The sequence below is a fragment of the Chrysoperla carnea genome, chromosome 5 (genome assembly GCF_905475395.1).
Source record: "Chrysoperla carnea chromosome 5, inChrCarn1.1, whole genome shotgun sequence".
Lineage (NCBI taxonomy): Eukaryota > Metazoa > Arthropoda > Insecta > Neuroptera > Chrysopidae > Chrysoperla > Chrysoperla carnea.
Window position 1 is genome coordinate 26,222,900 of NC_058341.1, and position 11,800 is coordinate 26,234,699.

Consider the following 11,800-nt stretch of genomic DNA (forward strand, 5'->3'; position numbering starts at 1 on the left):
AACCCCTGCAAATAAAAAATATGCTTTAATATATGCCATCATGGTTTTTATTTAGGAATAGACACACCTTCAAAAATTAAAAAAAAGTTAATAAATTAAAAAATGATAATAAACAGCGAAAGTTAAGTTTTCATATAGCCCCTACTCCTCTGGACTGTACATTTTGTCTCGTTAAGAGAAAAAAACACTGCCGTTTTCGCATAATTCATATATTGAGTATTATGTTCACTGTCTGTATAAGTGTAAAAAATAATCCAAATATCAGTAAACAATAGATTTTCAATACATCTAGAAATTCCTGTTTCGGTCGGATACTAGTAATAATACATCTCTCACAGCCAGGCAGGAAGAAAGGATCAATAAAAACTTCGATTTGAATACAAATAACATAAATTATTTTTAAATATTCATTTATTTTTTGTCTTATTTTTGAGTACAATAACAACAATGTATTTTTAGCAACGCATAAATAATAAATATATAAACAATAATGTATTTATTGCTTTGCAAAAACTTAAATTTTGACCAATTTAATTTTTTTTTACATAAAAAAGGCATTTACATGTAATTTATTATTAAAATTCTTTTTGTTGCAACATATATTTATTATGTGTAGTGCGAAGAATTGTAACATGGTAGTTAAATTCTGTAATATATATTTTGTTCTAGGTAGTCTTTAGTTTTATATATTTCCAGGTTGAATTATTGCATCCTTTTTTTTTGTAATATAATAATATTTAAAACACTAACAATATTGTTTTAAAACATATTTGACTTTCAATGAGCAAATTTAATTAAATTCCTCTTATAGTCTCATGTTGATACAAATGAGGTAGAAACATTGAGCTACAGTACATATCGGAGTGAGCCTTCGTTATTTTAATAAATCATGAAAAAGCATACAAATCATTAATAAGAATATTGTTGTCGAAAGGAATAACATTGACCAATCTTTATATACGTGCCCTAAGTTAAGCTACGGCTTTTCAGGTTTTTACGGTGTAGGTAGAACATCGGCAGAACCGTCCCAAACTGACCCTAAATTGATTATGCATTATTGTAAAGTGAATAATAATGAAAATACCTAGATATACCGTACACGTGTCCAGGTCCTAGAAGAAAAGCGCCCCACACAGACCAGTAGGATCCGTTGTGATAACTAAAGATACCTGAATCGTCTCCAGGTACTATATGAACTATTTGAAGATATTTGTGAACAGTAAGAGTATTTGGTGCCAATAAACTTTAAATTAAAGAAAAACAAATGTCTATCTCAACGAAATATGGCAGTGACAAAAGAAGGCTAACACCTTTTCTTCGTCAAGGCAGTTTCTGCAATCTCGGTATATTCTGAGGTACATTGCCTTCCATTGAGTTTCAATATATGCATATCGATAAAAACATCATTCCCACTGATTCTTACATTGTCCTTATCCGTTTACGTCGCCCCATTTACTGAGATAATATATGCCATTTGCACAAGCGTAAACTATTCACTTCAACACCACTTGCATCACTTTACACATAAAAACTCAAGTTAAGAATAAAGTATTCTTTCTTCTAATGTAGCGACCCTCACTTCCGTTTTGGTTCACATCATTATGTATTTTAGCTCAATGCGTAGAATTACCTCCTTAAGAAATAATTCACAAATTTTAAATACACACAAGTTTTTTTTGTTGAACTGAAAATGATTAAATATAAATGCAAGCACTATTGCATGAATAATGGGCAATGATGAATTATATATTATAATTAGTTGAAATCTTCATTAATTTATTTAATTTAGTTTTAAATAAAAAAATAAAGAAATATAATCAATTTTATTTCACTGATTGTGAGTGATGATCTATACATGAAGATTCCTTTCATACATCCATTGTTCGTTTATCAACTTTATATTGATAATAAAGTTATGGTTGCCTTTGGCAGTTATTTAAGCTATAAAATATCAAAAAACAATACACAATGAACATAATAGAAACTTTTTTTATTGTATGTTGTAGATTTTTTGGCACCGTACATTTTGAAACCTTCAAATTAAATTTGCTAATCGGAAATTCTTTTTAGAGTCAATAAACTTTATTTTAATAAAATTTGAATAGATACGAATGCCATTCATTCATTTTTCGTAGTGGGTTAATCTTTATATTAGTTTAATAATACCTATTTAGATTGAAAATGACAAGATTAGATTATTTAAAAATATTTTTCTTCTCAAAGGGCAAAAAAGACAAGTTGAAATTTTTCACTCCTCTTTGTCTACCTAAAATTAACCAAGTAGATTGAAAGATGTAGTTTAAGCTTAAACTACTAAAAGCTAGCTTTTAGAAAAAGTAAATGCTGTAAAAAGTAAATAAGTAGCAAGATCGAGACATTTTTTAGTCAAAATTCAGATATTTTGTATCACAAATTTAATCTGGACAACTTTTTACGTAGATTGGACTTAAGTGGAAGCGGTTCAGAACTTATAAAAAAGGCTCCAAATTTGGTTTGAAAAATTTATTGGTGTAGATCCTTAAATATCTAAACATTAAAATTAATATTTGAAGGATAAAAGTTTATTGTTTCTAATAAAAATGTCTAATTTAGCAAATCGAAAAACAAATTTTGTGCTCTAACAATAATTAATAAGGCATTTCTATTATTATTTTCAAATTGGATATCAAGTAAAAAATGTGCGTTACAGTTATAAAAAATTATGAGATTATATACCGGATCCTGAGAATTTGTGTTAACTATTGGGTACGATATTATGAATTCTTTCGCACAGCTTGTTGAAACGGTAGAATGCGAAGAGTAATGAAACTAAACTGATTGTATGGTATCGTTTGTGTAAAACAAAACAACACTGAACAATTTATACCGAGGCTTTGCTAGGTTGATTTAATCTTGTTCTTCAAACTTCAGTCAAGAGTGCTTCAATTGCTAGAATTAAAATTAACCTCTATGATCACATGTCTGTGTAAAAAAGCGTTTAGCCCGTTCAAACTCAAATGAAACCGAGAGAAATAGAGTAGATTGGGGATATACATATTTACCTACACTTTCTCATGGTCGATCTCATTTCAGTTTGGTCGCACTCCATTGATTTGAAAACCTATTGGCACCGATTTTTAGTAACCTATTAGCAACGAAAGGCTAATATGCTTACAAGTTAAACCGTGGATAGCATTAACCGTGGTTAGTCATCATTCTACCATATTCCGTTATCACTTGTGGTATGAATGTGTTTCATAAAAGTTCTATAGATCAATGTGTTTCATTGCGCAAACTTTGTGAATCCGGTATTATTTTGGAAAAGGGAGCACAAACATTCAAAATATAAAAAACTTTACATAAAATTGCTTATTATAAATTTTTTGATTTGATAGTAATAGATTTTCTATATATATATAATATGTATATTTTTTCTTTTTTTTTTTAAATTTATTATTATATTTTTTTGATAAATAATGAAGAAATTAATATTATTATATTGAATAGAAATTCACTTTAGCACATAAAGCTACTGCTTTTGTATTTAAGTCTAATATAAAATTAGATATAATAATAATAGTCATTAAATTTACAACGTTTTTGAATTAAATTTGAATGGCTTAACTATTAATTAAGTGATGTATGCGTTATTAATTTCTATATTTTAACATTGGCTACTTTACAATTCTTATTTTGCTTTGTTTTTTAGTTTTAACAAATGTGAAAGTAGTGTTTTTACAACAAGTGATTTGTAAAATTTTGAATATTATTTTTAATTATGATGGAAAAGCTTCAGTCATCTAAGTAGCTTAATATATTATTATACTTTGTCTAATTATATAAATTATCGCAATCATTATAAAAGTAGTGATGTGATCAATGAAAGTGATTTTGATTCATCATTTTGAAATTTAGAATAAAAATGACTGTTACCTCACATTAAGTGTGAAGAAAAGCAAAAATCGATATCATATTTTACGAGTAAATAATTACAGATTCATGTGAGAGGTTGTCCGCAAATACGTCACAATAAAATCCAATATATTCAACCCCATCTTCTCCCCAAACCAAAGTCCGCCACTTTTTTATATACTACCTCGATACCATAATATCCCCCTGTTTTTTTATAGATTTAAATTTAAATTTTCCCTTTATCACTATTTTTATGAAACAAATAATACATTTAAAGCCGATTTCAACATTTCTGTTAACACATAACTGCTTAAAATAATTAATGTAGCTGCAATTATTCAGTACGTTAGGGCATCTATTGAAGACGTCATACTATGTTGACCAATGTATTGGATCGAATTATAGGGGCAATAGCTTTACATTCAACGTTTTGCTCTTGTGGAAGAAAAAACAAATGGTTTGATACTCAGTACAAAAATTCAATACCAACTTGTTCCTCAAAAAGTGTCGTTTTACGGCTTTGATCATGGCTCAATACTACGTGTAGTGTACCGAGTTAATTATAAGGAGTATTTCATCCTGATTATATACTTTCATGTAAATAACTCTACTTTGCATATTTTTGACATCAATTTTCCCAATCTGAGATAATGCCAATGGTTAAATAAACGATTGAAAGTGGACCTAGGTTATTATTAAAATTAGGTCATATTTATATTAAAAATCAAAATCAATTTATCAGTATCAACTAGAGATCACATCACTAAATAAAAGTGTACATTTTTGAAAATTCATAAATGACAACATTGTTGAAAATAATTTTAGGCACTCTTTAAATAGTAGTTGTAATGAGTGAAAAACCACTAATATTAATTGAATATAATCACAGTGCGATAAAAAATTTAGAGGCGATCATATTCGCCGACCCTTATTAATTCTGGAAAATTTTTTATTTCAATTTTACATCACAGCAAATTTATATTTTACAATGTATCTTCATACATTGATAAAAATGTTTTTAAAAAATCGAAAAAAATTGTCTGTTCTGCACTTTTAAAATTGATCAATGTTTTGAAGATGCAGAGAGCCTATTGAACACTGTGCGGCAAAAATGTGTTTAAATTTATTTGTTTACTTTTTATTTTCTTTCAGTCAAAGTAAATTTTTTTTTACTCGAATAGAATTATTTAGTCTTTAAAACCCTGTTTTTATTTTGAAGTAATACGAGATACTTTTCTCGTAAAAATATTTTTTACAAGTTTAAGATAGAAAAAATCTGAAAAAAATAGGTTTTAGTTTGGTTTTTACTCGCCCCTTTAATCGATTTCGATTTTCATTTTCTTTAAATACGAGACGCTTTGGCACAATGAGCTCGATACAAAACTCTTATTGAGGTTTCAGTAGTCAATTAGTCTGTAACACCTAAAGTTTGAAAAGAATCACCATGATGTACCTTGGATCAAAATAATGTTCTGTGCTATTGATTTTATACTTTGTCGTAGATCGGTATGTATCTCAAGTCAATGAAATTTAAGGTATGTTTCAATAATTAGAGTGAACTACAAATGGAGGAAAAAGAAGTTTTAATGATCTCGAGTCAATGAAAAAAAAAAAGAAGTTGTTTCTGGATTTTTGAAGAAAATGTCCATAAAAGAAATTTGCAGGGTTTCTTGAGGTATGTTTCAATAATTAGAGTGAACTACACGTATTACCTATCTATTTAAAGGAAGGCTCGCGGGTATAGATAGTGGGGGTTGATTCAAACTTATTATTTAAATAATAAACCCAAATTTTGCCTATGAAACAAAAAAAAAAATATTAAAATTTTGTCGCACAGTGAATCATAAAAAGAATAAATACACGTTTTTAACAATAAATTGCAAAAGCAATTTTAATGATTTAATTTTTGTACTTAAATGACCATGTTCTTCGTAAATAGAGTCAAGAGTATCTAATTCTATCAAGATATTTAATCGGTATTAGTTTTTTTATTCGTGCTATCATATATTTCATTCTACAAATAGAAATAACAAGAATAAGTAATTTCAAATGTCCAATACTTATCATTGAAGTATATATATTTTGTATATGATATAATTTTAACCATTCAAAATTAATTGTCATTATTATTTTATTAATTATTATTTTAATATATAGAATTGTATCTTTTTTTTTTCTACTATGTCAAAATTCTTTTGACAATTCTACTAATAAAAATTCATTCCCACTTATATTTAGTACTTACCGCATACGGTATAGTATTTATTAATATATGGCTTTTATTAATTTAATAAGAAAATTAGAGATTTATTTCAATTAATAGGAATGGCGCAGTTTTTAAAATAAAATTACTAAAACTTTAACCTCTAACGGAAAAAGATGGGTGTTATAAGTTTGACTGGTATGTGTGTGTGTGTCTGTCTGTATGTGGCACCGCAGCTTCGAAACCGATGAACCGTTTTTTAATTTTTTGTTTGTTTGAAAGGAAATTTAATGAAGAGAGAGGCTATCTTTCAAGAAAATCAGTTTAGTTTTTAAAGAGCTATAAGGTAAAAAACCGCAGTTGTGGGAGATATTTTAAATTTTGTGAATTTCACTTGTTAAAATGTTTAATAGGAATGAGAAATCTTTAAGACAGCCGAAAATAAGTAATTCTTTACCATCTTTGTGAGTGTAATTTAGTATAGTAACGTTTTACAAATCGTTATTTGGAGATGGTGATATTTTTTTTAGTGTATTAGATTCTAATACATTAAAAAAATATCACCAAATAATTCTAATCTAATAATTAGAATATTAAAACATGCGGGCAAGTCAATTTTAATACATAAAAAACGCGAATTAACAGTAACACACTTACAGGTGCTTTAATATAGAAAACTTTTCGTGTATAATAAATTACACATCCAAATATGTTTAAAGAATTATTATTTTTAATCTGGATTAAAAAAGGGGAAATAATTTTTTTTAATTTTATTAATCCATTCTTGCGACACTCCTATTATCTAATAATACGTTTGTGAGGATTTTGTAGTAAAATTTGCGCTTACACAATCTATATAAATTTAAAAACAATTAATTTGGTTTTTAATTCATGAAATAAATATTTATAATTCTTAGTAAATTTAGAAAAAAAACCTTGTTTAATAAATGTACAAAAGTTCAAATAAGGTGCAATGATACGAATTATTATTAAATATAATGTAAATCAAAATAGATATTTGACTATTTCCAAATAATTTGTTTGTACTTATCATTTGTATTTGCGAAAAATTGTTGTGGGATTTTAACGCAAAGATGTCAGCGCCAAGTGTAAGTACAAATAATTACACATACTTTGGTACACATACTTTGAAATTTTAAGTTTTTTAACTCGCTTTTCTGTTAAGCATTCCATTTTTTCTTTTTCACTATACTTTTGGAATTTGTGAAAGCTTAAATCAAAATTTACAATTGTTGAAGATTTCAGAGTTCATTCGACGCTTAATCGCACAAAATAACCAAATGATGTCATTAAGCTCTAAATTATATTTTTTAGCAAGAAGTAATTTTAATAATTTTTCGAGGTATCCCAAGCTGTTTTAGAAATATTTTTCAAATCAATTGTAGAATTAGTCAAATATCCATCACCTAGTCTGTTAACAGTATTTGCATACCGAATTGAGTAATTTTTCCACTTATCTTTAAAACTATATTTGATCGTGCATGGACAATTTTTTTTTTTAATATGAAAATTTTTACGTATAGTAAATTATTTGAGACAAATAATTCGTCTAGTATTTAACAACATTTTTTTTTTGAGAGTATAAAATATTTTTTTTACATATTTATGATATTAATTACTTTGGACTTCATCTACCTATTAGTAATTAATAAGTTTTTGTTTTGTATATTAAGAGGTATGAATAATAAAAGTTATTTTTCTAGTTGTATTTCATCATAATAATAAAAACCTATTTCACATAAGTTTACTGAGAAAGTAAAATTTGTTTTATTTCAACAATCTTGTAATCTTGTAATCAAACTATATGGTAGAATATTTATCTTGTTTTCAAAAAAAAGAAGTTACAAATTGCGAAAACAATACAAGTTTTCGATATTTCAGTCAATTGGTAGAAATAAGAGTTTATAACGCAGATACCTTTACGTAAAGACGAAATTACCGAAAACAAAAATCTAAGTGTATCAATTAGGTACAGATTGCTGTGAAAATTGTAAGAAACTATAAAAAATTTTTATCAAGACAAGCCCCGGTCGTATGAGGCTGATGTTATCAAAATGTTTCCGACTGAAGTTACCAACATCGGACACTCTCATACATGTGGGATCCCTTGTTTAAACACACAAGAGAAGTCCTTACAACTCACTTGAGATATTGGTTAATAATAGTTAATAAGTTTCCAATAATTTTAAATTGGAGCCAAATGAAAGAATATTTAGTCATTGAAAAATAACTATGTCTCAACTCGAAGTCAACAAAAATTCATCCTAATATAAAAGAATATCGTTGAATAATGTAATAGGAACTATTATGGGTTAAAAGAGTTGAAATTATCGAAATTGCCAAGATATGTATTAGAATGAATTACAACTGTGTACTAGAGTTGCAGAATGATTTTAATTTTAATTATTCATATCTCATTATTAACGAAGAAAGTGAAGTATCGATTTATTTAAAATTATTTTTCGATTTTCTCTTGAAATGTCGCAGTTTTGCAATGAAATTTTCAATGCTGAAGTATTTTGGTTAAATTAAAAAATTATTTTTCTGTAAATTTATTCTTTGTAAAAAAATGAATCGATACTTTTTTTTTATAAATATTTTTACAATTATTAGTTACTAATTTCTATTTTGTTCTGTATTATTTCGAATTATTTAAAAATAATTATTTAAATATTTGAACAATTTTAAAAATCATTAAGAGATAAGTTTTTTTAAATTTCAGTTGAAAACATATTTATAATGTTTATAAAAATTAACCCTTTGTTATTTATAGCTATAAAACAAAATTTTTAAATTTTGGAGTAATTTTAATGAAAAAAAAAAATGTCGCCATTCATAATTCAATCAATCAGTTAGCTCTACAACTATTCTTGAGTCTGGACTGCCACGATAATATTAAAACTTGTGCATTCTTGTCGATTTCATTAAACCACCGCAAATTTCGCCTTCTCTCTAACTTACTAGATTTCATGCTGTAAATTACTTAAATTTTATTCGTTAAGGGGGTTCTGTATTTCAAAATTAAATCTCTCACTTCATTGGCGCGTGCCAATTACGGATCCATAAATGCTGAGTAAAAATTTTTATTTCAAAAGAACGGAGCGAACTCTCAACTTTTGATCGTCTCATACTTGCCGTATTCGGAGAATATTGTTATATTTTTAACAGTTGTAGACATAAAGGTTTCTAGAATCAAACCTCCGTCAAATGCACCAATAATTTTTAGTCGGGTACAGATGTGACAGAAATTCATTTCCAAAATACAAATTATTGTCGTTTTGTGTAGATATTTGCTAAAACTTTGTTCATTGTGCGAACATTGCAAAAGAATGTTTATTATTACCTTAAATTCGATCTCCGTCAGCCTTATTATTAAAAGGTTAATTCTTTTACAGAAAACTAAAATATTTTTTAGATGTAAATTATATTTTTTTATAAATAAAGAAGATTTTGTCAAATATTTGGAAAATAAAATGTATAAAAAATGTACAATAAACTGTAAAAAATTACGTAAATAATATATCATTGCACTGAATTTGTAGTTGTTCATTATTTTAATTAATAATTAGTTGTTAATTATAACACTTAATATCAACATTTATTTTAAATTAACATTTATTATTTTTTTAATATGCCCTAAATGATTACATTGACAATTAATGGTTTTTATTTAGTTTTCTTCGTTGCTGGATCTTGATATTTGCAAAGGAAAATTTGTTTTTAAAAACAATGATTAGTTTTTATAAAATTTTTAACATTTTAAATGTAATATGATCTACCAAATTAGTCTTCTATATTGTATCGATTTTTTTTTATGTTTTGGAGAATAATCATCAATAGTCATTGATCCTATTCTCATTCATAATTCTATATCATTTTTTGTTCACGAGATACCGTGCAAGAAAAAATGTCTACAGTTGCACGAACGGAGGTACTTACATAAAGATGTCAATAGATCCCCCTGCCCATAAAACGTAAAAATATACTGGAAATTTTGCAATAACTTTTCTATATCGAGAAGTTGCCAATAATAAAAACTAATCAATGTTTTAATTATTTTCCAATGCGACATATTATTACCTAAATTTCTATTAAAAAATTTTATTACAATTAATGAAACATTTAAATTTGAAACACATACAAATGTTGATATTAATTAAAACTATTTTTTTAGTTTTATAAAACATACTTATAGTACTACTTTGTCTGCCTTAATAATAAATTTTAAATAAAAATCTGTCAATTATGCAAGCAAGTATTATTAATTTTGTAGACTTGTAGTTGTAAATAAAAAAAAAAAATTTGTACGATAAATATTTTTGTAATTTTTATTATTGACTTTACAAAATTGATTTTAGGAAATGAAAAATCCATTATAGTTTTGAATTTTAGAAAGTTTTATGCAATGTAGTATTTCGATAAAAAAAACCATTATATTTTCGATGTCTTTGAAACAACCAACCATTTTTGCACAAAATAAAGTTTCATTTTTGCTGAAATGAAAGAACTACATTCACACATTCACATTATAAGAAATAGCATCAAACAGTGCAATGTTGTGAGCCTTCACGTATCTGAAAATATGAAATATCACAAGGCAGAATTGAACAACATGGAAACTTGCATGTCTAAATCTCCATGTTAATATTAAGTCCGTGCTTACATCTCGATTGAAACTATAGAAAACTGATTTTTAAAACTTCGATAAAGACACGTCTAAAATTGAGTTTTATTTGAGCTAAATATGAATACAATGATTTTTTTAAATTTGTTAAATTTTATTATGCATCGTTTTTGAGGGAAAAATTATTTAAAAGCCTCAAAATATAACGGCATTATGGCAAGTAGATATCTTTTTGAAATTTGAAATCGACGAATAAAAATAAAGTTAAAGGATAAAAACTTTCGTTTTCAAAGGTTTTACCAATGAAGGAGCTTTTTAAAATTACAAGATATCAAAAAAACACTCAGTTTAATTGAAATCTCTTTACCTTTCGGCGGAATCTTTTACATCCACGATCATATCTCGAGAAATATTTTTGTTCATTAATTATTCTAAAATCAATTTTGGAAACCATTATATTATTTTTTTGCTTAAAAACTATCAAGATCAGAATAAATACAAACTCTCCAATTAAAATAAAAAATATATTTCCGATAAAATGCTTAAACAATTAATAAATACTTTTATTTTGTTCTTTAAATATAAAAAAAAAAAATCATTAAAAAATATCTCGACGAAATATTGATCCATTTTTCTAACAATGAATTTTCGTAACAGATTAAAATCATAATTATTACACGTTATTAAAAATTATTTAAAAAAATTAACGGTGGTACAATGAAAATTTTCTCATATCAATTTTTTGAACCCATTTACTGCTAACCCGAATTTAGATTTTACTTCCAACGCGAAATGTGAGATATTTCGTAGCTGACAGTGTTATTCATTGAGATGAGAAAATCTAAATATAAACAAAAAGTTCAATTTCATCATAGTGGCGGAATCACAACCGAATGAAACCGGTGTTTTAGATTCAAATTTAATTCATGTATAAAATGCAATATTATCAAGGTACATTTATTTATTAATATTATTTTTGAAAGTGTAATATGCTCAAAAATATTCCAATTTGTTTCTGGAATCGCCGAAAAATGATAATACAAAAACTATACATGCTAGTA